Consider the following 27,321-nt stretch of genomic DNA (forward strand, 5'->3'; position numbering starts at 1 on the left):
AATGACCTTTGACGTCTTTTTTTCTCTGCAGAAGCTCTCTTGACACCGTTGTTGCTGCGCAGGGATGGTTAGGGACAGGTGACTCGCAGGCATGCTCTTGAGATCAGATCTGAGTTCCTGAACAGCAGGCCCTCAGAGGCCCTTCTGCCTGCAGACACACACTCATTCTGCATCCCTGGTGTCGTCAAGGCACTGGTGGGAGAGGGGCAGGGATGTCCCAATCCATCCCTGCCCCTTACCTTAATCCATTTGGCATGGTCCAAGAGTTGATTCTTTTCAGTGACTCTAACAAGCATTAATGTAATTTCACCAGGGGGTTGCAGTGGGTAGGGTGAATAGTCTGGAAATATAAAACAAAATCCTATCCACTACACTATTGAATAGAAATTAAGCAAGTCTTTTTTTTAGTCATTTGCTGTAGACCTCCCTGTTCAGACAAAATTATAATCTACTTCAGGAGCTCAAGAGCTGTGTCTGATTAGCTCTTTAAAATGCCATTAAGTCGTGGGGCTTCATTTATTTCCCTTGATACATCAGCCTATTGCCTGATGGCCCTCATGGAAAGGAAATATTGTCTGTTCTTCAACTTACACACCTCTGGTTTCATATTAAAGAAAAAATTAGTTCTTTTTAATGCCATTCTCTTGGGTAGGAAGAAGGTCATGCTCTAATCTCCGTTGCACCATATAGTATAAGGTTCAAGCTGTCCCAGGTATCTCAAATATGAATCGGAAGTTCTAAAAGAATAAAAGTAAATATTAATTCTATCATTTGTTCATTCATTCTCTTCTTTTCTAATGACACTGCCTTATACTTCCCCTTCTTTCCTTTTTCTTGCCTATTTCATCTTTCAGATTTTATTTGCTCCCTTTCTTCTTTAGTATGTTACAGACATTTTTGTGAAATCTAGCCACTTCATAAAAATTGCTTCAGCTGAGATTTATATATCTTTTCCACCCTTCTGTTGTAATTTCAAATGCATCAACAGTTTTTTGTAGAAGAAGGGGGATTTTTTAATATATTTTTGTAGTTCTTCAGTATTACCAGAAGTTTTTCATCGTGAAAGGAGGTGCAAACTCTGATGAGAAGTTCCAGTCATTTCACATGCGCTGAAGGAAGATGGCAAAACCTGACTTAAAACAGGGATTCATAAGTTATTCTTTATTTTAAATCCGTTTTCACTGCTATTCACTGTGAATTGAATTAATCATCTTCTGCATCAGACATTTTGGATAATGTATTTTTGCTACATGGTTTTAATTCATTCAGCAATAGGGTACAAGCTGAAATTGGATTTGCTGTGCTAATCCTCTTAATAAATATTCCAGCATCTTCAACAATGTCATCCCCCTCCTTGAATCCTTTTCCTCTCTCTGTGTACTTTCATATTAATTGGAAATGTCTCATCTTTACTTCTAAGAGCATAATGTTTTATGTTGCATCTTTCATGTCTTGAGACAGTGTACTTCACATCTACTTCTCTTTCTTTCTCCTTTCCCTCCTTTTCTTCCTCTGAGTCATACTATTTGTGGTGGTGTTCTCCACAACTGACGTTACAGCCATTTTCAAGGGTCTGCTTCTTTTCTTTAAATCAACAATAAAATAGTGCACACATGTGCAATAGGAGGGAAGATAAAAATACTGATTAAAGACTTCTGAGAGAAATTAAGTCTGAACTGGTTAATATGCCAGCTAATGTATGTAATTTTTTTATTTAAGCAAACCTGAAGTGCACCAGTATGCTTTAGAAAACAAATTTTAAACATTATGTCCAATTTATCAAGATTGTCTTTCAAGTTATAAATCTGAATTTCCAGAATATTTGCGTTACCTTTCAAGTCATCTATGCAACTATATATTTAATAACACCACCAAAGTAATTAAATAAAATACTGAATAGCAGTGACCAAGGATAAAGGCCTATGGCTTTTATTGCGTCTTTCTATTTTGATAGTGATTGTTGATAATTAATCTTGTGAGTATGATTTTTCCAACATTTCTTAACCCATCTTTTAGATGAATAGGTGTTTTATCAGATGTGTTTCCCTAGCAACTCCACCAAAGGGCAATTCAGATCTCACACAGACCAAATTAGCTCTAAAATGCTTTTTTTCCTCAGTTAACAGTACAAGAAATGTAAAGCAATGGTGCTCTCAAACTAAATATCTTTGTCACATACCTAAAACTAAGTGGAAAGATTCTGGGCCTTTGCAAATTCTATGCATTTCAATAGCCAAGAATGAAAAGTTTAAAAATAAGAATAAAGGAACTGAAATGTCTCTCAGTGGACAGAGATCTTAGTGAAAGATACAATGAGTCAGAGTCCAAAAAAAAATATTTTAATGTTAATGTTTGCCACTTGAAATAGTGAGTCTGAGGGCATAAAAGTAAGTAGGTTTTTCACTTATTTCTTGGTAGTTCAAGTTATGACTATAGATGATATTACTAAATAAAAATAAACACCTTATAATTATTTTTGCTGTCTCAGACCAGATACTGCATTGAAGGGTGAAAATGAGATACAGAATGTTTTTTTAAAAAAAATATTGCAATAAATGCAAAAATGCAGTCCAAAGGATAAATTTTAAATTTAGGAATGAAGCAAATAAAATCCTCAGATTTTATATAGTTGCTTCTTAAGAAAATAACACCTGAGCTTAGCCTGCAACAGAACTTAAAAATCAAAGATTAAACCAGTATGGATATCAGATATAAAAAGTCTGTGAAATAATCAGTTTTATTTGCGTCAGTTGTAATCTTAGCAAAATTATTACAATTAAAGTTTTTTTTTTTTATTTACTTGCAGAGAGTTGAGATGTTTTTGGAGATTGAGCTACAAGAAAAAAGGAGAGTTTGAGTAGTGAGAAAGCAGGTGATACTCAGAACTCATTGAAGATTTCTGAACAAAATGAGGAGTTCAAAATAAGCTGTTAGAAAAAGTATATGGTCTCTTACTAAAGCAAAATTTCATAAGAATGGAGTGCCAAAAATATTTACACCTGTATGCTATAATCACTTAGCATGCAGAGAACTTGGAGAAAACTCAATTATAAAAACCAGCCAGAGAATAAAAATTATGTCTACAATGAATTTAAAAAGAAAAAACCGACTCAGTGCCATATTGTACCTGGAACAACAATTTTTCTGTGCTGAGAAAAAAAATAATTGAAAGAAATTATAAACAGAATAAAAACACATACTGATGCCCATCGTCAAAACAGCTATATATGGAACAGCTATATCATGTGCATATGTGTATGATGTTCAGCTATAGACTGTGAAAAGTGGAATCAAACCTTGCTTCTTAGGTTCTTTCAGTAAAGTACTTTTAGAATAATTTCATTAATGCCTGCAAAAAGGCTCTTTGCATATACTGCTGCTTTTGTCTGTTATCTTCATTATCTCTATTTGTTCAGTCTTCTCAGAAATAAAATCTTACCCTATTAGGGAAGGTAAATAGTTTTGTAAATAGTTCTTAGTATTAATAATTGCAGTGTTTAAAGCTTCTGTCTCCATTTCAAGCCCAATTTTGTCCTCTGTTCACCAACAACTAGTGAAGTATTTTCAGCTTTGAATAGGTGTATGTGATGTGCGGTCAGCAGAAGGGGTTTTCTTTTAGGACTCAGTTATACTTATTTGTATGAGGTGCATCTAGCTATAAGACAGAATAGCTTTAATCATGTGTTGAAAAGCCTTTCCATTTCTATACTAGATCTTAAATATGTAACAGTGCCTTCAAGAAATTTGGTATAAAATTGCCCGTATTTACCCACACAAGCATCACAGTGGGACCTAAAAAATAATTTGATACCTTGGTCTGTTGAGGTGATTAAGGAACACCAGCTGATAGTTTCTCAGCAAGTGTCCCTAGACGGGAGGATATAAGCAGAGAAACACCCTTATTCGTTCCTTTTCAGTAACCAAAATCAAACTTATTTCAAAGATGCTCTGAATTATGCCAGATCAATTAAAAACAAAAAAACATAAGCTTTGGTAGGTGTATAGCACCAGTAATTGCTTAGAAACTACTGAGAATGTGAACCAGATGTAATTGGTACATGTAGGTGCTTATACCTGATGCCTGTCCAATCTACTGAAACACTGCAGCGGAAGGGATGTTGATCTACTCTAGGTCTCTTCTACTGCAGTATAGTATATCTGTCATAAACCTTTGTTATATTTATCATTTTTCTACTCATTTTCAAAACTGTAATTATGTTTTCTTTTGCAATGTGCTCTGGAGCTCACTGAGGTTGCATAAAATAAAAAGACTTTAATGTAAGTCTTCTGTTTATTATCTTCCTGGAATAAGGTACCATCCCCAGCTTGAGAAATTTATCAGAGGTGCTTGTAACCGATCTTTGAAGAATTCAATTTCCAGGTTGTTGGGGTTTGGTTTTTTTTCAGAATTCTGATGTAGAGTTTGACTAAGAACTCTGGAGAAATAATTAAGACAAAATCTCAGGAATGATCCAGATGTGTTTAATCCAGCTTCAGTACAGGGGCAGGGACTAGTCCTCATTTCCACAGTTCATTGCTAAGGCTGACAGACAACTTGTCTCTTTCCCTTGGAAACTCAGCTGGTTGGAACCCAGCCACTCTGAGCACCTCAGAGTCCAAGTATGACAGCATGGTGATGACACTTGAGATGGAGCCTCTTGCTATCAAGTACTCGCATACCATTTATAGACTCATGGATTTCTCACATTTGTCTCTAATCATAGAGAAGGAATTTCATCTGTAATGAATTCTTCAGGTAATTATGAAATTGAATTATCTGCTTTTAACTCCAGCACTTGAAATATTTTGTGGAAATATTGTATGGTTATTGTGAGAGGTTTCTGTAGAACACAACTTTCAGGTCACGTGGCTTTTTACTTAGAATGTATTAATGGAAATTAACCATATTATCTTTAACTAAAATTTGTAGCTAGTGTTTAAGATGAAATATGTGCGCACCAAGAAATGCTACTGTGGATGTAGTAAGTATATAAGTTATGGACACCGCTTTATGTTTAAATTATTAAGGATTGTATAAGGATTGTACTCAGACCCCTGCCCTTATAGACACTTATCTTATTCATACATACATTTTTGTCTAAGTTCCAGGGACAGATGAATGACTCAGAACACCAAGCCAAATCAGAATCCCTGACAGTCAATGGGAACAGAAAGTCATGATAAGAGTAGGTGTTCTACTTTATTCCCACATCTGCTTTTTTGTTGAGCAGGAACGGACCAAATAATGAAAGTCTAGAGGTAATACTAGACTGACTAGTATGAAAATGATTGATTTTGAGTCCTGAGACTGAATACAGTATTTTCCTTTATACGTACAAGTAATATGGAAGAGCAAAGAAAGTCATAGCAAATATATTGTAAGGCTTGCCCTAATAAATTCCAATTTCTTTGAAAACATTGCATGTGATTAGTGAACTTGTAATGTTGTCTAGGAAATTTATGTGGTCTCCCACCTAACAGACTATACATCTTCTGCAGAATAATTAGATTGAAAGTAATTTAAAACCAAAGAACTGCTTTAGTTTTCTAGATTGAAGAAGGAATATTATGCTTCTTATAAATCATAAAGAACTTGAACACAAATTTGAAGGATAAATATGATACAGTGGTTTTACTGGATACTAGCATGTGTAACAAGGGGAACATATACAATTTTAATTGCTTTGGACAGTTGAAGTTGTCAATCTATAACGCTGCACACCACATAGTCAGCCTTGGGCACATCAGTACTCTAATTACAGAAACTCTGGCTCTTCACCAATGTTTTAACACTTGATTTATTTCCCGTTCAAGTTGTTCAATAGAGCCAGAGTTAATTGGTTTTCCAAATGAGTGTTAAAAATATAAAGATCCGGCTTCATTAAGTGGAGGCTGTACTTATTATGCACCACTGAGTTGTAAATCCATGTAAAGGTTAGAGGGAGATTTCAGAGCCCTGTGTACAAAACCACAACTTGAATTGGTATGTTTTCCTTACAAATCATAGTTAATATCTGGCAATTGACCCTAGCTGCCTTTTCTTTTTTAAAGAGGAAGTAAAGTCAACTGGAAAAAAAAAAAAAAATCAAGCTAAATATATTAAAAGTAAGCTAATCCATTTTATTTATGTCATGTGATTTTCACCATTTATATCAAAGGATCACAGTATTTCTTTGCAATCCCAGTGTACTATTTTTATTCATAAAAGGGAACAAACATCTTGCTGAGTCCTTTCCTTCTGTTTAGAAGATTCCTCCCAAGCACCTTGCAAACCAGCGATGTATCACAAACAAATCATAATTTCCTGTTCTCATGACCTACATTCTGTTGGAGTGCAGTGATCTGATGCTTCTAATAGCAAAATTGCAATTCAGGAAACAAAGAAAGTTGGCAGGTATTTTGAACACTTTTGAATTCCTATTGAGGCCGTAAAACAGAGCAGAAGGACTTACCTGGCTTTTTCTTGGGGGCAATTAAAGTTTATTTGTTCTTTTGTTCTGTGTGGATGCATATGTGTGGTTTTGTTTTGCTGGGGTTTTTTTGGGGGGAAGGGTTACACTATTCCCTTGTGTTACTTTTTTTCTTAAAACTTATTCAAGCTTTCAGTAAGAAAAAGTATTTGATTTTTAAGACTCCATTTGGGATTGAATAAAGGAGTGCAGAACACTCTGCAGTGTTTATGGTTAACTCCAGGTAAAAAGTCAAGCAGACTGCGTTTGTGTTTAGGAGTAGGAAGATGTGGTGAGAATGGCTGCTGAGCCAGGGTTGGAGCTCATCTGCAGGATGGAGGAGGCGGGGAAGACACAGAGGCACAGAAGTGGCGTGATATGCAGAGGGTCTCCTGATAAACCCATAAATGAGGACCTGACAGGAGCTGCAATGCAGCTGCACATGTTTGTGGGGTTCAGACAGTGGCTATGGAGGGAGAGAGAGGATCTCCTGAGGAAGTATATGGCTGCAAGGGTGTGACGGGAGAAGAAAAATCATTAGTGGGAAAGTAATTTTTGAGGCAGAAGTTTGTTTCTCTGCTAGGCAGTAATGAAAGACGGGACAGCAGGGAAGAGCAGAATCAGTCTCCATAAGGAGTCAAAAACTGAGCCAGCGACCTGTGACCAAGGAAGGATGATGCTGATCATTAGGTGAAGCTGGGTGAGCTCAAGTGAAAAAAGGAGAGTAGGCAGAGGAAGCAAGTTTCTCACCAGTGCAAAATAATGCTTATATAGACATTTGGGTTTACCTAGCTGGAAGATTGTCAGGAGCTGATAAACTCATCAGCAGATGAAGTCACCTGGGAAGACACTGAGACATCAGTGTGGTAGACGTGAACAATTTGAACAGCAGAATGAAGGAGATGGAGCTATTCTTGTATTTTTGAAACTTAATATTATAGGGAGAGAAAAAGCCTGGTATAATATTAGTAATGGTTATAGTACAGTAGAGTATACTTCCTTTTAGGAAGCTGGGAGGGACAGCAGCTCCCTGGGGCTGGGGGGTTGGCAGCAGCACACGTTCCCCTGCCTTCGAGCCAGGGCCCATCCCACCACCCCAGCCAGGATCAGGGAAGCCGGGGCGCACTGGGGCAGTCCCAGCCCTTGGGCATCGGGATCTTCCAAGCCCGCAGATGGGCCCAGCTCTGCAGGGCCCGTGGCCAAGGTCCCGTGGCTGGGCAGGGCAGGGCTGTGAGGAGCTGGAGACCAGCCCTGCTGCGGCATTGCTGGGGCAGGGGCTAATGGTCCCAGGGGCTAATGTGGGGTCCTGGGCCATGGTCAGGGTATAGGGAGCCCTGGAGGGAGGAACACGAGTACGGAGATCCGGGGCTGGCAGTGCCTCAGAACCCAGGTATTTTCAGCAAAAATAGAAAAATGAAGTAAGAATGTTGTATGGCATGGTACGTTACTGTGATGACTATCAAAAAATGAAGGTCAGAAGGGAAAAAGACATCCATGTAAATAAAAAATCACTTCAAGGAAAGATTTTTGTTTTTAAAAGCTCTCAGATCTGCTGGAAATCTACTTCAGATGTGGACAGAGATACCATAACAGAATGTCTTTAGGGAGAGATACCGTGAAAAATTGTGTCAGGCTTTAATCTCACACCTAGAGATCAAAGTTCAAACATTACTAAACAGTAGTTGAAACAAATAAGAAACTTTTTTTTTTCATTTAAATAGTTTAAATGTGCAGGTATACTGAGATAAGCACTGTGGATTTCCTTAAATTAATTTTCCTGAAATTTCCCTAAACATATTCCAATTAAAAATAAAAATATCACCTTTTTTCTGCAGTGTATAATTCATACCCAGGTTATAGATTATTCATAGCAAATTATATTTGGGTTTAGTCTTTAAATCAGGAGTTACTGTGAGATGTAAGCCTATCTAAACTATGATGTGCCAAATAAGCTCCATTATGTTTTGTCAGAGAAACATTTAGAAACTGACACTTTCTCCAACCAACACTTGATATTGAGTTTGCTGGAGATAATCAAAGGGAGTATCAAAATGCATTGGCTTAAATATCAATAAAACTCTGGCTTCGGATCTTATTACTGATCAGGTTTATCCAAAGCAGAGCCAGACTTCAAAGGTCATCTTATTTCAGATTGTAACAAACATTTTTAGGAAAGTTTCCAAGGTTTGGTAGCCATCAGAAATTTGTCTTTGCTAAATTCTTTTACATGGAAAAATGTTTTCGGGTAACCAAATTGCAGACTATGTACTTGGTCAGCAGACTAATTGTGGTAGTACATCTCGTTAACAATGCTGAATGCTGTAATAGCTTTTCCTCAATTGCTGCTGCATTTAATGAGAAGCAGCACAACGCAAGGCACATTACTGGCCTGACAATTTGTTCTATTGATTTATCATGCCTGTTTAATGCTGCCTACCCAAAAGGACTGCAAGACATTTGTCAGATATTTGTGGATTTTGACTTCCTAGCTCCACAAATGTACAATAAGACTATCCCTTTCAAGCATTGCCACATAACTTGGTGTTTAATCTTACCTGGATTTTTCTTTTTCCCTTTCCCAAATGCCAGCTACAGTGTTCCCTTCAGTAAGGTAGATTGAAGAATCCATTGTAAAGTACCTGAAAAAAATGATAATGAAATTAAAAAAAAATTACTAGTAATGTCATAAAGGACCTCTTCCATTTTATAAAACTTAGTTCTGCCAGCGTTTTACGTTATTACAGTATTTGTCGTAATAGACTAAATATTTCTCCTGCACTGTGTGTAAAATATAACAGAAGAGATATTTAGAGAAAGCAGTGCTAAACATGCATAGATTTTTCTTGGGGTATAACAAGGATAAGACAGTACTTCCAAGCACTGAGTCATATTCAAGTGTCATAAATACCTAGTTGCAATGGCTCACATATAATAAATGTCCCTTGAGAAATTACTCAAGTGAAATGAAACATCACAGAAGTATTTCTGCTAGAAGATGCTCATAAAGGCCCTGGACAGAAAAATGAAGCCACAATTAAAATTTTACAAGGACTGAGTGCAAATTGTAGTTAGAAATATGCACAAAAAATCTGTGTTATAAATGTATGATCACAGGGTGATGTTTCATTGGCTGATGAAATCAATAGAAAGAGTCCCTTGTGAGGTCTGCCTCTAGAAGCTTCTGCTTACATTATTATTACCTACCATTTTGGCAAAGAGTATCCAGAGAGGTAAAACTGTCTATGTCTTTGTACACATTTACTTGAAAAAGAAAGTTGAATAGAGTCAAAGGACATGCTAGCTGGTACAGAGCCCAGCCCTATCCCATAAGAGGATGTTTGGGTGTCAGTGTCTGAAGGGCATCCATTTGACATAGAAATGGTAGGAAGAATTACACAGGATGTTGTGTGTTTTAAGAAAATTTATGCTATTTCTCTATTATCTAATACCAGCATAGTTGAGATTAAAAAAAAAAAAAAAAAACTTTTAGAAAAACACACAGATAATCATTTCATTATGTAAACTACTTACCTTTGCCTAATTAGATGACTTTCTAAAGTTCAGAGCAGGTGTGGATTGTGGATCCTTGGCACTATCTCCTGGACTCATGGTTCTCACCAGAGAATGCAGCTTTCAAAGCAATGAGAAAATCTGTTTTACCGCTATCCAAGTACTGTACAGTATCTGAATAATCTCCTAGCTGTATTGGAAAGAGATCTGAGGCAGTTGCCACAGCTCTTGCTTTCTCAGAAAATCTGACTTGGCAAGGGAATTTAAGATCAGGGAACTGAATAGGCATCTGGGTGAGCACAATTTCCTCCGAAAGTTCAGATGCCTGCCTTGCCTAGGAAAATTAGCTCAGCTGTTCTTTTTTCTTTTAAGTGCTCATAACTTTAAAATATGGCAGAAACTAGTTCTGAAACTCTTGCGAAAGAAAATTGCAGAGATATCAAACCATCAAATCCATCAGAAAAATAACTGGTGGCATCTTGAAAATGAGATGTCTGGAGGTATATTACCTGACAGACCTCCTCCCCAACTCCATGATACTATTCTAGCAGATTGTTTTTCACACAGCAGAGCCCAAAGAGATGGGTCATAGCACCTAGGGGCTGTAGATGGATGACAGACGTGGAAGATTGCCCTGATTGTGACTCAAACTAACTCATGCCAATGCCTTGGGCTTACATGCTAGAAATAGGAATAGACTGTGCTGAAGTCTAAGTGTTGCCAAAACCTTTGTTTTTGTAAGTTCTATATGCTTATAAGAAGTAAAGAATTCTTAGAATAGAAACTATATTTGAAAGCACATTGTAGCATGGCTGTCATTGTGTAGATGTTGAAATTATCATGCAGGTAAAAAGCAGTGATGGAATCAAAAGATTTGAAGAAGAAGCATCAGACACAGTTTATTAGAATATTAATGATAAATTTCAAACTGTAATGCAAAAATGTTTGCCATGGATGTACTTAACAATTGGCTTCTGTCTTTCTACAATCCAAATAAAGAAAAAATCACCCGACAACATAAATTAACATTACCATTTCCTCTTTCCTTCCCATACTTTGTCTAGTGATTGTCAATAAGCTTCTGCCTACATTTTCTAATGACTTTTGAAGAGTTATGATAGGGTACTCTAGTATAAGGAATTTGTTGCCATCTCCTCTCTCACAAAATGTTAGCACTACTATTCACAACAAATCCCTTTTTTTCCATCAGTCCCCATGCTTATTTCATACCGAGTGACAGTCTTTCGAGGCGATCTGTTCCACAAACTCACGTCTGTACTCCTGACAATTGCTATATCTGTGCAGGATTACCTGTTCCTGGTATATACAGATGTACTGCTCAGTTTGTCATTAACTAGGAATGGGTCTTCATTCCCAAGATCTAGAGAAAAGCTGCAAAGATACACAGAGAGCTATGACTGGCTGTTGACATTTATATAATGGCCCTAATTTCATTAATATCTTCTGAATTTTGAAGCGCAAGGCTCTGTATTTTCAAGCAGCCTTCCTCAATCTTGAAAATGGTATACAATAAACTTCTCCTTATTTTATTCTAGACATTCCTTACTATGCTGTCAGAATCTTTCCGGTCAGTGATCTGTAGTGGAACAATGTCCTGATTGTCTATTTCCTGTCTGTGTATCATAGTCATACAGTCTTTGTAGTTATAACTATGTGGAAAATAGAGTAAATCATATTTTTCCTTCAGAGCTGACTGGATAAACTAATACATCTTGCATGCGCTAGTCAGACACAGAGGTATCAATTATTTTAACCAAATATTTGACAAACTAAGATTCCAGCTTATTTTGAATATTATAGCATTCCTCATCTGCCTTGATCCAACAAAGCAGTGATGTAGTCTGACAAATTCCTAACTGTAACAACATCTAAATGTCAGTAGCTTCACCAAAAAATCATTTGCATTTTGAAGAGGTATTCTGATCAGAATCTTCTCTCATGAGCCTTAGCTTTGGCTGAGTCGGTTAATGAGAAAATTAGCCTGTGCATCCAATTTGCCTAAATCCGTAAAGAAGGCACCACTCTCAACTGCAATTGATTAAACTCCTTCACTCCGTATTGGTCAACTATATAAATCAGAAACTGCTTACTGCCTCTTTTTTACTAAGTGTATCAACTGTGCTGAAGAGAAGAAAGAAGATAGTTCTGTCAGGTGAATGGTCAAACATATGTTAGCTAGCATTGTGGTTTGCATTTTTAGTTCTCAAAGTTGGGCAAGGATCTTGAGCAAGTGATATCTGCAAGTTGTAAGAAATTCTGCAGAAACTGTGCCAATCATCAGTCTCCACCCATGTCTAAACTAGAAGGGTTGTTAAATTCAACGTTACTTCAAAGAAGCCATCTAGTTCTTTCTTTCATGAGCTAATGCTCAGTACCTTTCTTTTAGGATTTTTGTATAATATATTTAATCAGAAAATCTCATGCTGTTACTAATAATAATTATATGGTCCAATTAAGGATTAGTGATGTATTGCAGTGGCTCAATTTGATAAGAAGACAAGCTGTACTTAAGGTAACAATGAGGGGAAATAAATAAGTGTTTGTAATGTATATCTACTTTTGTTTGTGTAAACAAAAAAAAAGTTTCTTCATCTTCTTACTACATGTTGGCACAGCTATGTAGGCTTTGTGGTAGAAGTATATAAATTAATTTCAGTCTTCCATAGGTCTGTCAGTAATGCACACACAAAGTTTAGTTTCTCGTATAGCTATGCAGTCATGGTCAAGGAAATAGTACAAGAGAAACTAATGTTCAGACATGCTGGCCATTTACAATTTTTGTGGTAGTTCACTAACCTCAAGTTTACAGATCTGGAGAACTGAGGCATTTGCATGTTTTTAATTAATTCTAGAGGAAAATTATCAATTGACTGTTCGCTTCTCCAGTTTCTTTGGTATCTGGCACTGCATCCTTCTAATTGGCAATGAAACGAAGATATGCACTGGATACAAAATTTCTTGTCAACATGTGGCAGTCAGAGATGCTTTTGTGGTTCTTATCTCCTTTTTCTAAACTTATTCTTCCTCCATAAGTTGTGAATTATTGACTGTCAGCAATGCATAATACAAACTTCACAGTTTGTTGGGTTTTTTTTAACAGCAGTCCTGTCATTACTACCTTCCACTTAACTTGGTTTTCTGTACTTAACTTGGTTGCACTTAACTTGGTTTTATGTATTTTAACATTAGGTGTTTTATTGACTTTAGTATGTCTGCCTTTCTCCCTTAAACAGTGTTGCAACCATGAATTTGACCTTAAAAAAAAAAAAAAAAAAAAGAGTCCACACGTTGAAAATGATCACTTCGGAACAACTAGAATGAATACAAGGTTCTAGTTATTGGTCTAATATGCTGGTTGGAAAAAAGATAAATTTCAGAGATTGATCAAATGACCAGACTGTATTTTTTATTTCAGCATTTTGCTTCCTCTTACATTTAGTGAGCACATATCTTAGTGGTCACATATTTATAATAACTCCTTTGCTACCTTTTATGTAGCTCTATATTTATAAGTAAATGGTTCATGTCATAAAAGAAAGATTACACAATAGTGTTTCTGAAACTGACTGCTGAGATGGAATTTCATTGTAATTAAACTGAGTCTAGGCAAAAATCAGACCTAAAATACTACCAAGATGGAAAATTCCAAGCTGTCTTAAATTCAAACTTAGGAATTGTGTATTTTAACAAAAGCTTCCTGCTTATGGTGTAGTTTTTGTCTTTACTGTATTCTCTGGCTTGGTTTTTTTGCTGGTTTCCTTTTTAAGCTTGTATGTGCTTAGTGGAAGTGAGAAGTTTACTAGCTGTGTGAATATCACATGAAAATCATTAAATGTTTAAGAAAAGCAAATATATACAAGCTAAAACTAATTGGTTGTTGAATGTCAGCTATTAAATCATTATTTCTTTTTTCAAGCAAAATATAAGGAGAAAATTAGCTACTTGAGGCCAAAATCTCTTTGAATGGGCTGCCCACTGAGCTGAGCACTCCCTCAATAGACATTATACCAAGTGAGAGCATTTTTTTAGACTGAATTGGAGTTTAATTTGTTCTTTCCATCCCTACTACAAGAAAGCTAATTTAATACTATTACCGAGAAAGATTCCTTTAATTACATCAAACAAACTGTAGGCTGTTTGACACTTACAGCTTTAACACAAACTGCATTGCATATTTGAAGGTGCTGTATAATAAATATAAATATCTGAGAGCACATATATTTAAAGAAACAATATGTGTGTGTTATATACTACTTAGAGCTGTATCTTGTGATGGTCTTCCAACTTACCTGTGCATTCATTAATTCAGTTTCATGCAGATGGCAAATCAGTTCATGGAGGACAAAGGTAAAATTTCTACAAAATCTAATGTCAAGTCCTACCCTGAAACCTGGCTTCCCTCCGCTTCTGGCTGTATTCTCCTACCTCCAGTTCACAGTGCCTGTAGGTCAATTCTTTAAATCTACATGAGTTTCTCCACCCTTTTGTGACCCAACCCAAGCTACTGACTGAAAATCTAGCTAGCTGCTGCCAAAGAGGACAGCAATGGCATTTCAGGACAAGCTCCTGTTTTGGATGAGTAACTTGCCATGTCTCTGAACACCTGTGAGTCAGGTACACCTGATCAAAGCTGAAAGCTCTGACCCACTAGCTGGTTTATAGCAGACTGTACGCATTGCCCATATACTGCTTGAATATTCAAAACAGAAAAAAAAAGTGCAACTTCAGTAGCATATTAATTAGGCCTCCAGGTAGGTTGAAAGTAAAATCAGAATATAGACAAAAAACCTTTCTCATCTCCCTTAAATGTAATTACATATGCCAGGTGTGGACTTTATTTAAGTTCTGCTATGCAGTTTAATCAGGTCAATGTCATGATAATGGCAGTACTGAACATACGGCACACAAACTGCACTGATGTAATCTACACTGTGATCTTACAGCGCAGCAGCCCTGCCATGATCGCTTACGCTGCTTCCAGTTTAACTCTGTGTTAAGTATTGCTAACAGAGGCGGACAGCAGACACAGCAGCTCTCTGAGCAGTTTACACAGACGGGGGCCAGTAACTGTGCAGAGCACGGCTCAGCAGGGGTGCTGATGCACCACAGGGCACAGTCCCACCACTTGCTGGTACAACTTTTCCTGATGCATCAGAGGCCTTGACTCAGTAGGAGTTCTGAAGGGAGGATGCAGCTCTGCAGGTGTCAGCTGTGGGGATGCCTGCGGCCTCTTACTGAGGCTGGGGCAGCAAGTGCTGGGCTTCTCACTTGCAGAAGGTGTGCACTTGGTGTCACTGATCTGTCACCAAGCAAAGGGGTTTAAGGAGGAGGTCAGCAGTCTGCACAGCAGCACTGGTAATGAAAAGAACAGTAAGGAGATTAACCATGTCTTCTCCAAGACCCTGCAGGTACAAGAACCTGAAGCCCCAACTATGCCAAAGAGGAGCAGACAGGTTCTGTGCTTTTTACACTGGGAAATGGAGACTTCTGGTGACAGCAAAGGCTGGAAGCTTGTAACTGCTGGCAGCAGAGGAGGGCTCCTGCCCCGTCTGCAGGTCTGCTGCTACAGAACAGGTTCAGTACCCTGGTAGCAGCGTGGGAACTGGGAGCTCTGTCCAATGAAGCGTCTAAGCCAGATGAGCCCAAGCCACACAGTAGTACAAGCAGGAAGCAGTGAGTGACTTCCTGCTACCAGGGATGGAGACCCCATTTGCTGACCTGGCCAGCTGTCTAGGAAGGCATGTTGCTTGCTGGATATTGGACCTTGTAGAGACGCAATGAGGCTTGTCTGACTATTAGACTGTTACGCACCTTGTTTTTCTGTGGGCGTCAGTGTTGCTGCCAGGAGAGATCTAGAACATATCAAGGGTTTCTGCATGGGTCTGGGAGTCAACGGCATGGAGACCCAAGTTGTCTGCATCTCAATATTGGCAGTGAGGGGGAAGGGCTTGAGAAGGATTGCACAGATCCAGTGGGTTGGCTGTAAAGCTGGTGCCAATAGGGATTCAGCTTTTACAACCATGGGACCCTCTTTGAGAACTGAGGACTGCTAAGAAGATCTAAGATCTACCTGACAAAGTGGAGTGAAAGCATCTTTGCCACAGACTGGCCAAGCAGGTGAGGAGAGGTTTAAACTAGGAACAGTAGGGGAGGGAGAAGAAAACCAACAATCAAGAGAAGTGGTGGAGCAGGCTACAGTGGAATGGCAAGCAAAGGGTGTAAAGTGGTGTGGACAGGAGAGACCTTGAAAACAACAGAACAAGGGAGAAAGACCCACCTTCAATCGTATGTGCAGGAATAAGGAAGTGCTGCATTATGGGGGAAACTCATTTTTTCTGGGAAATCAGTACAACTGGATGCCTCTCTGAAATGCTTGTATACTAGTGCATGCAGCATGGAGAACAAACAGGAGAAATTAAAGTACCATCACAGGGCTACACATTTATTGATTGCAGAGATGTGGAATAGCTCACACAACTGGATTGGTGCAATGGATGGATACAGCTGCTTGAGGAAGGACTGGCTGGAATGGTAAGGAGGAGTTGTCCATGTGAGAGCAGCAAGGGTGCATGGAAGGGTGCTTTGGGACTGGTGCTGAGTCAGTTGAGAGCAAACCTACAAGGGCGATGTGGTGAGTGTCAGCTACAGACTGCCTGATCAGGGAGAAGTGGAGGAGGCGTTCAGACAACTAAAGAAAGCTTCACATTCACAGGTTCAGGTCCTCATGGGGTCCTTGAATCACCCTAATATCTGCTGGAGTGGCAGCAGCAGGGCACAAGCAACCCAGGTTTCTGGAGTGCATTTGTGATAGCTTGCTGACACAAGCAATCAAGGACCCAACAAGGGCAGGTACTCTGATGAACCTGATACAAACAAGGATGCACTGGTCAGAGATGTGAAAGCTGGGGACAGCCTTGGCTGCAATGACTGTAAGAGGGAGGAGTTCAGGATGCTGTAAGGAAGGAACAAGGCAAAGAGCAGGAGCACTGCCCTAGACTCTTAGGAGAGCAGACATTGGCCTCTTGGGGAGTGGCTTGGATGTATCCAGTGGCATGTAGTCCTGGAGAGGAGTCCAGGAGGTTGGTTTTTCAAGAATCACCTCCCCCAGGCTCAAGAATGATCCATTCCAGCATGCAGGAAGTCAAGTAAAGGTGGCAGGAGGCTGGCATGGATGAATGAAGAGTTCCTCATAAAGTTCAGACCTTAAAAAGGAATCATACAATCAGTGGACACAGGGACGGATGACCCAGGAGGAATTGAGACGCTATCGAAGCATGCAGGAATGGGATTAGGAAAGCCAAAGCAATCTGGAGTTGAATCTGGCAAGGGATGTAAAAGTCAACAGGAATTACTTCTGGAGGTATATCAGCACCAAAAGGAAAGCTTGAGAAAATGTGGGCACACTGCTGATAGGGGCACAGAACATGGTGACAAAGGACATGGAAAAAGGCTGTCGCGTTAAGAGTAAGGATGTGACATTTACCTGTCAGAGCCTCTCAGGGACAACAGTTTCTCAAAGTTGTAAATACAGGTAATTTATTAAAGTGACAAATATAACAGGTGCGGAATTGTCATTGATAAATGCACTTACTGCAATAGCACTAATATTCTATAATAATGCTGGCCAAGTTTTCCTGAGTATTCTTCACCAGGGACGAAGAAGGTGCAATTCTTACCAAGAAGGCATCCCTATCTTGTGTGGAGGAAGAGGAGCACAGCCTGTCGACTGTCTCTTCTAGATCTTCAGTCCCTTTCTCCCAATTTTTACCCCTTATTCTCCTCTTTTTATTCTCTAGCTTTCTTTTTTCCCTCCCGCAGGTTACGTATAGCATGATTTAGGCGGAGAGTTGAGTGACACAGTCATATAGGTATAGAATTAGGCAGGGGTGTTAACTGTAATATTAATTTCCTAGATAATTAAGCAAAGGTTTCACTCCAGGACAGCATAGCCTTCAGAGTTTTGTGCTGAAACAGTTTTTCTGCCCTCTTTAGCCAAAACAGAGCCATCTTGCCTCCACAAGTCTCCCTATTTCAGCTGTTATCTCCCCTCGCAAGGTTTCTAGTAGCGAGAAGCAGATACCAGCACTCTTATCATTTTGCTGTTTTTTGCCAGATGAAAAAGTTGCTCAGCTCTCGTCCTTGCTCTGTCCAGGGCATAATGACCTTACAAGCCTAGCATTTCTCCACAAAGGCCAAAGTACTTGTACCTTCTTAACCTTGAGACGTGGGAAGCCTGGACAAAGGAAATCCTTAGTTGAGGATAGGAAACATTTTAAATAGACTGGACATACACAGGTCTATGGGACCTGATGGTATGCACATATGTCTGCTGAGGGACTGGTGCTATCTGGTGAAGCATGCAAATCAGGAGAGGTTACTGAGGAAAGGAGAAAGAAAATGTCACTCCTATCTTCATTTAAGGCCAAGATGGAGAACAGGAAATTGTGCCTGACCAGTCTGATAGCCAATAATGAAATGACTAGCCCAGTGGACAAGTGAATATTGTTTATCTTGACTTTATTAACGCTTTGGCACTGTCTCATAAAATCCTCATACACAAAGTGATGAAGTAAAGGCTAGATCAGTGGACAGTGAGGTGGATTGAAAACTGGCTGCACTGCTGAGCTCAAAGGGCTGCAATCAGTGACACAAAGCCCAGCTGGACACTGGTTGCTACTGGAAATCCCAGGGGTAGATATGGGGACCAATACTGTTTAACATCTTCAGTGACCTGAATGATTGGACAAGAGCTCCTTCACCAAGCTTGTAGTTGATACAAAACTGTGAAGAGTGGTCAATGCACGAGGGTTGTGTTGCCACCGAGAGGGACCTCAGTAACATGGAGAAGTGGGCTGACAGGAACCTGGTGAAGTTCAAGAAAGGGAAATGCCAAGTCCTAGAACTGGGGAGGAATAGCCCCATGCACTAGGACAAGCTGGGGCTAACTGGAAAGAAGTTGGGATATTGGTGAACACAAGGTTGACTGTAAGCCACCAATGTGCTCTCGCAGCAAAGAATGCCAATGGCATGCTGGGCTGCATTAGGAAGAGCATTGCCAGCAGGTCAAGGAGGTGATCCTTCCTCTTTACTCAGCACTGATGAGGCACGGCTGGAGTGCTAGGTCCAGCTCTGTCCTTCCCGGTGCAAGAGAAATGGACATACTGGAGTGAGTGCAGCAAAAGGCCATGAAGGTGCTTCAGGTGCTGCAGAGAGGACATACATATGAGAGGAGGCTGAGTGAGCAGAGAATGTTCAGCCTGATGGAAAGAAGACCCAGAGGGTTCTTATCAATGCTTATTAATACTAATAAGTATTAATGAGGAGGAGTAAACAAGACACAGATTCTTTTCAGTGGAATCCAGTGGGAGTTGTAAGTTGAAATACAGTGACAAGGAGCAGCAAGAGCTGGCTGGAGCCAGGAATCAAGGCCAGCATGGCAGGACCCTGTCCGACAGTGTCCCAGCAAGGCAGTCCCAGAGATGGTAGCCAGGTTAACCAAGACTCCAAATCATCAGACAAGTTTGTAGCAGAGGCAGATGCGAGATCAAGCCAGGAAGTCAATCCACAGGTCATGATCAAATCTGGTGAGGATGAACAGGGTCAGACAGAGCCCCGTGACGGTCAGGTCCATAGTGACAATGCAGGCCCAGGGTCTGTCTGGGAAGCCAGTCCACCAGTTGAGGTCTAGATTGACAGGGTCCTTGGACAAGCAAAGCTGTGGCTGAGCTGGAGACTGGCACTCCTATGGTGTCACTGGGGAAGAGAATAAAGGCCAAACTGAAATCAGGCTTGTGGGCCCATGGGCAGGGGTTGTGGATGGAGGCTCCAGGTGAGGCTGGTCAGGGCCAATAAAGTGTATGAGTTCATCCCAACATACAGGAATTCCACTTTTAAAAGATGCTTTCACTATGGGGGTGGTCAAACAGTGCAATAACTTGCTTAGAGAGGTTGCAGAGTCTCCATCCTTGACAATGTTCAAAACCAGACTGGTCCTGAGAAAGTTGCTGTAAGCAAGGGGTAGTTGGACTAGACAATCTCAGGGTCCAACGTGCCAATGGTGAGAATTTTGCGATTCTCTGATAGTCAGAAACAAATATTAGATAAAATTTAGGGTCAGCATGTGCCCATAGGTAACTGCTATGTAATAGCTGTCTTTCAATTCATATTCTATCTTACTGTAATAACTTCTCATTTTTGCAAGCCTTCAGTCCTAAATGTCTTTTTCTGTTCCATAAATCTACCGCAGAGGTTCACATCCAAGCAATTTTTTAAATTTAAGCTGTTTCATAAAATTTATGGTTCTTAAATGCATTAAATGGGCATTAAAATGTCTAATTAATTAAAAGTCTGGCTATATATGTACCTACATTCTGGAAATTAGAAGTTTTCACTCCACAAATATTTTTCCCCAGATTTATATGCATGTACAAACAGCACATAGATACTCTTATTTACATCTCATTTACATAATATGTTGGGGCTGGAAGAATCTAAATTGGGTCACAAGAAATCTTGACTCTGCTATTGTGCTCCTGCTGACTCCATGGACCTCCTGTTGATATCAGTGTGAGTTCTACATACTGAGGGAATGCAGAATATCTCAACTAAGATCAGTCTCATAGATCTAAGAGAATTTTCCCTAACTATACAGTATTGCATATTGTGGGCTGTTTTGTTTATACATTATAGATGACCTGTTTTTCTGATAACTAAGCTTTCATCCTAAAGGTAAAACTCAGTACTTTTCACATCTATATTTTTATACTAAATTCAGATTTCCATTTTCTATTCCCTCAACAGTATTTGTGCAGACATATTTTCTCCTTTTTGGAAGGGAAATGAAAAACCCAAAAGAGCTGTATAAAATCAGTTAGTTTTCTTTATATAGGATACCTGCTGTGTTGATTTGATGCCCGTCCTGGGCACTGATTTAGCAGTCATGCGCTATTGTAGATGTGTCATAGTAATAAAAAATTTACTTAATCATGCAAAACATCCTTGCCACCATTTCAGTACAACTCCAATCCAGCTTGTGTTGGATTAAAGTTTTAATTCTCTCCATGTCCTAAGGACCAATTTTACCCCTTTTAGATATGAATTTTCTACTCTGCCTAAGTTAACTAGTAGCCAGATATGCTTGAGAAATTTGGCCCCAAAGCACAATCCTAGTAAAATTAGTCTAAAGTATACCCAATGATACAGGAATCACTGGATTAACTGAAGATTTTAATATCTTTTTTTTATATCTTCTCATCTTTCTAGGTAGCATTTGTTTGAATGTACAGGTAAAATACAGGTGAAAGACTGAGCTACAGTCAGCACCACTGGATAGAGAAATACAGGTTTTCCCTATGTGGAAAGCAGTGTGAGGACAAGACCGGCAGGACTACCATCATGAGTGCCATTATTTGTCCGTGTTTATTGAGTAATCTATTTTTGCGTTCAGTAAACTTAGTTTAGCTCCTTTTGCTGTAAGACAGTTATTTAACTGTAGCTCTTAGGACCCTCAGTCAAAAAGATGCAGTTTTGTTCATGCTATTCTTGCAATCTCCTTGATTCTGCTGTCTTTGTATTGCTGATTTCACTCTAGTGTTTATCTGGTTTTGTTTTGACTCATTTACAGAATTGGAGAAAATACTGATTTTTTAATATTTTTTTTTTTAATGGAGGCAGCAATCTTTAGTTTTGATTTTAAAAAGAAAGCATAAGCATTTTTTATAGGCACAAAAGCTGACGTATGATCAGTAGAAAAGGTACTAGTGGGCTGTTTTCCTGTCACTTAACTTTTGATGTAATTCCAGTGTCAGCAGTTACAGTCGTGCTGTGCTTCTAAGAAGCCAAAATGAGCAGAGAGAAGCCCTTGCTAGGTCAGTTAGAATCACAGACTCAGATAAAAGGACCTGTTTCCTGTGCACCACCGTGTACTTTTACTTTTCCTTAGGAATATACTAACATGAATTTTGGCCATTTGAAATAAAGTTGAGCAGAACTTAATATGAGACTATTGGACAATAATGTTATTGAAATTGTGAGCTAGTCATGAGCTGCAGATATAGGTTGACCAGGAAAAATAGCTTTATTCTCTTAGGGTTATAACTTTTCTAATCAAACAGTTGAATTCAAGACAAAATTTGGTATGTGACAGGCCACTAGATGCCGTCCAGACTGCTTTCCAGATATTCTGCTAGTTCAGCTTTCCACATAGGGCTCTGCCTTCAATTCCCTTGAATTTTGGTATGCAAAAACTGCACCCAGCTTCACAAAACTAAGTCATTTGGACTCTCTGCTAGTTAATCACATATTGTAGAATCATAGAGTCATTTAGGTTAGAAAAGACCTTGAAGATCTTTGAGTCCAACTGTTAACCAGCACTGGCACGTCCACTGCTAAACTATGCCCCTAAGTGCCACAACTACATATCCTCTAAATACCTCCAGGGATGATGACACAACCATTTCCCTGGGCAGCCTGTTCCAGTGCTTGACAGCCCTTTTGGTGAAGAAATTTTCCCTAATGTCCAATCTAAACCTCCCTTGGTGCAACTTGAGGCCTTTTCCCCTTATCCTGTCACTAGTTACTTGGGAGCAGAGACTGACCCACACCTCCCTTCAACCTCCTTTCAGATAGTTGTAGAGAGCGATAAGGTCTCCCCTCAGCCTCCTTTTCTTCAGACTAAACAACCCCAGTTCCCTCAGCTGCTCTTCATAAGACCCCTCACCAGCTTCGTTGCCCTTCTCTGGACACGCTCCAGCACCTCAATGTCTTTCTTGTAGTGAGGGGCCCAAAACTGCACGCAGTATTTGAGGTGCAGCCATACCCAGTTTGAAAGTTTTACAGTTAGGATTTTGCTGCTAGATTCATCTTTTTCATGTCGAATGCTCTCTTACTTGCTTATCACGTTAGCAGTCGCAGTCACTTATGGGTCTAGATAGACAAGCAAGGATTATCAAAATGGAATGAGGCTATATTATGCACACAGAAATATTCCCATATTCCTTGCATTTTATATTAGAGAATGTCTTTCTCACTCCTGAACGAGTTTATTTATAGTTAGTTCCTTCATTCGCTATCTTTACAACCTGCAGTCTCTGTGCATTTCATGAATTATGATCATAAGTTACATTTTATGCATTTGAATTTGATGTGGTTTTTACTCCTGTCTGAAGCCAACGTTTGTTTGGTGTGTCTTGGAGAGAGAAGTACTGTGAGGCAGTTATAACACAGTCAAATGACTTGAGGCAATGCTACATTTCGCTGTGCTGCAGTTTTCCTTGGCTAGTATTGTCGGCTTCCTGGCTTTCTTCGAGCCAACTCTAGGGGAAAACGCAGAACTGGAACTGAATTAGCAACCTGCCTGCTTCCTCCCATGCCAGGGTAATGAGCATGCCTGTCAGGAGGAGGTAGCAGGTCTGCTGTCCCCCAGGAACAAGTTTTGCTATTTTTTACAACTCCTTCACAGGTAATTTCCTCAACCCCAGCACATAGGTGAGGCACAAATATACCTTCAGTAAGAGTAAGAAGCTCATCAAGTTACCTTAGCTAGAGAAAAGATTTCCGTAGTTAAAAATTCCCTGCAGCACACAGAAACACCATTTTAGAATAAGGAAGGAACATACATCAAAGCTTAATGTAAAATTGTCTCATTTTGTTATGCAAGATGATTTGACTTAATTAGAGTTCAAGCTTTCTATCCGTGAGAACAAGAGGACATAAAATTTGCATGAAATATGTTAGATGCAGTTACGGAAAGAAGATGAGAAAGTTTTTGAGGCACTACCTAAATATCTAACAATTGGACATCCATGATGTTCAAACATACACATGCAGACATACTTTCCTTGTGCTGTAGGGCATTGTTGTGATCCATGCTGAACAGGAAGTATGGACATCGTGTGAAGATGCATAACATAAGATAAGCTTAAAGCGCTTCTAAGTGTAACTAACAGTAAGTATGGAAATTTAAAAAATAATGTTGAAATGTTCTTAGCCTGTCAACTTTCTGTATGACCAAAAGCTAAGTTAAAAGCAAGTCTTGTTCTGCAGCACACTTCCTCATGGCAGTTATAAGGCATTTCTCCAAAACAGCTGCATCCCAGGAAGATAATCAGCTACAGAAGCAAAAGGGGCATCCACCTGCCTACATGAAAGATGAGTAAAGTTGTGCAAAATTTTGTTGAGGAAGTCAAAAAGACTGAACAGACCACAAAGTTCACTGCTAAAGATGGACTGAAAACAGTGTTATCCTCTTCCCACACACATACAAGCCCAGGGTTTTTGTTGAAACAAGGTAAATAAAATTTCTTTTAAAAATATTTTTGGAATAACCTGGACAACTATAAATCAGCAAACTGGACTTTTCTACTGGAAAACTGGTAGAAATTCTAAGGAACCAAACTAACAGATTAAGCTAACACATGAAGAAAAAGCTTTGACACAAACTTATGCATGGGATACTCGGGGAGTATCTGTGCAACCTGTCTAGAGGCTGTGTTTTCAAAAATATTAGAGCTCTTTGCATGAGGCAGTGCAAAAGTTAATGGAACGAAGGTTAGTCCACTGACATTTCTGAGAAGACTGTGACTATGTTCCTTAGGAAAAGAAAAGTCCTTAAGGTATTATGCCATCAAGTTATATGAGGAATAGTTTTCTCATGGATTTAATTATTTAATAAAAGATAACAAAGCGTGCATGAATCCCATCGTTTGCCCATGTATGGAATGGTGTAACTCCAATTTAAAAGATTGAACAGGAAGCATTTTTTTTCACACGGGAAATAACTTTTGGAATCTGTGTCACAGGATGTTACAGGTGCAAATACAAATTTAAAATTAGTTTAAAAATTATTGCAAACATTAATGGAAAGCAGGTCCACCTCAGTGTGCACTTGCAACCACTGACATAGGAAGTCCTTACATTACTGTTGGTTAAAAGTCAACTAATTTTCGGGCTATGTCTGACAGATCATCACTCCTTATTTATTCTAGATAGTACTTTTGTCTAGCTGTCTATACTGCTTATACTTTTTCTCAAAATCTTTGCTACCTTTTTCAGTCAGAGACAGCATACTAGGCTAGTTGGAGCTTTGGCGTGATCCATGATGTCTGATCTTATATAGGGTGCGTAGACAGTTTTATGTCATGCAGTGGTTAATTGGTATAACCAGCTGATATACTTCAGTCATTTGCTACATGACAATAAATTGCAGTTGCAAAGATATGCAAGTAAGCACATCCACTACTTGCTTTGCCTGTGGGCATAATGGGAAATGACAGCTGTTTTCGAAATGGAAATGTGAATAGCCCATGTGACCACTATGCGCCTTAGCAGCACCTTGGTTTAGCACACAGGAATTTTGAAAAAATATTACCTCTCTTTGGTGGTTATTATCTCTGCTGAAACCTACGTGTGTGGTTTCTGCACTACAAAACATCATGGCTTAGATTGCTCTTGAAGATCTTTTTTCTCAAGTAGGCCGCTTTGTCAGAATAGTTCTTATGTTGTTTTTTAACATTTTATGGTAATGTCAAGCCTGACATCCACAGATACACTTGAATGACTAACACCCTTTGTTTTCATAGTGATTAGTATTAATCAGTAGTGTTACTGCCTAAATATCTTTTCAAATCTAGATCTAAGGCCTTTTTTGGGGGGAGATGTAGCCCTTGTTTTCTCTTAGTTTGTGAGATTTTGCTTTCCCTCCAGGTTTTCTTAACATTTCACTATTTACCTGAATAAAAAGCTAGAAATTACTGTTGTATTTTTCATTTTAAGTTTCTAGATATTTTCAGTTTTGTTTTATGATGATCTTAAAGGTCTTTTTCAACATAAATGATTCTATGCTTCTACTTCACAAACATAAAGCCTGCAAATGACTTCTTCCTTCAGACCCAGGTTGTTACCTTCATCTCTTCTCCTAAACTTTCTATCATAAAATACGAATCAGTATTTTAAGCTTTATAGCTGCTGGATTAGTGTTTCTATTGGAACGTGCATTAAAGCAAAGGCTTTTTAATTTGAATGTAGCTTTCTGTTTATTCTAACATTCATATTTAGAATCAAGCATAATTCTTCTTCTTATCTTGCTCTATTTTATGTTATCATGATGAAGAATTTATACAAGAAAAATTTTTCTAGCTCATCAATATTGATTAGTAAAATTATTATTTGTAGGTTTTATTTTTAAATGGCTCCCTAAGGTGCTTATGACTAAAAAGAAGAGTTCAAACTGGTCTTTGAAGAAGAAAGGAAATCATGATAACAGCAAAGTGTAAAGAAGGAAATTTAGATTATTCTACAGCTTGAAGATGATCCTTTCTTATGAGGATGATTGACTTCCTTGAAGAATTGTGATGATTGCAGTGTAATCCATATGAAGTGGTGGTTTCTTTCTCCTCTTCAGTCCTTTCTCCTTGTTTTCCTCTTCCGCTCCTTGCTTCTTTCTTCTGCCCTGGTCTGGGTTGCACATGGGCTGCAATCGCTCAGCGATGTCCCTGCCCCAGGGTGGGTTGCCCACAGCCACAGTCCCCTCAGAGTTGTACCTCCTTCAAGAGTGGGTCTCCAGCCATGTCTCCTCCAAGACTTAAAATGTCTGAAGGCTTTCTTTATTTTCTTTTTTGTTATTGATATACCTGGCAACTGAGCAATTAATATGATCTTTACTTCTTTTGCTTGACTATCACACCTCTTACTTAGGGAAATTATTTTTTTTAAATGAGCCTATATTGTCCAATTAGTCTACATTGTTTTAAATGTAATTCACTGTATTATGACAAGACTGAAAAATGAAATGGTCATGGTGCCTTTGAGTTTGAAAGAAATTTGATTAGCAGATATTAGTAAATACATGTAGTAAATTAATTTTGCAAATAATTTAGCAAATTTCTTTGAAGGTTGTTCTTACTTCTAGTGGAAGTTTTTAAGAAAGACAAGCTTTCAGTCGTATGTCGTCACAGCAGTCTCTTAATTTCAAGGGAACGATGTCACTTCCTTGAAAGAAAAATTTGAAAAACTTGTTTTTATTGTAAAAATGGATTGTGACTAAATCAAAATACAAGTATAATTTTATTTCAACTTCTGGTAAATTTTGAAAAAGTACTGGTTTTTCATTGCATGCTCCCTTGATTTTCTTTGCATTTCTTGTTGACTTTTATGCAGCATCCACCAGGAATGGCTGGACAGACATCAGAAGGCCTATAAACTCTCTTGAGACTGTTTTAAAGGTAGAAAACTATAGGAGTACAAAAGATGTTAATCTGAAACATATACACAGAAAAATTTACATAAACAAATGAAACCCCAAAATGAATTAATATTTTAATAGAAATGGAAACAAACTATTAGG

At 38.8% G+C, this 27,321-nt stretch overlaps 1 protein-coding gene across 1 annotated transcript in view; it reads left to right on the top strand.

Moving 5' to 3' along the window:
- Positions 1 to 27,321, top strand: part of KHDRBS2 (KH RNA binding domain containing, signal transduction associated 2) — a 372,404-nt gene that overhangs the window by 291,027 nt on the left and 54,056 nt on the right.

Source organism: Leptosomus discolor, chromosome 2 (genome assembly GCF_034619465.1).
Source record: "Leptosomus discolor isolate bLepDis1 chromosome 2, bLepDis1.hap2, whole genome shotgun sequence".
Taxonomy (NCBI): Eukaryota; Metazoa; Chordata; class Aves; order Leptosomiformes; family Leptosomidae; genus Leptosomus; species Leptosomus discolor.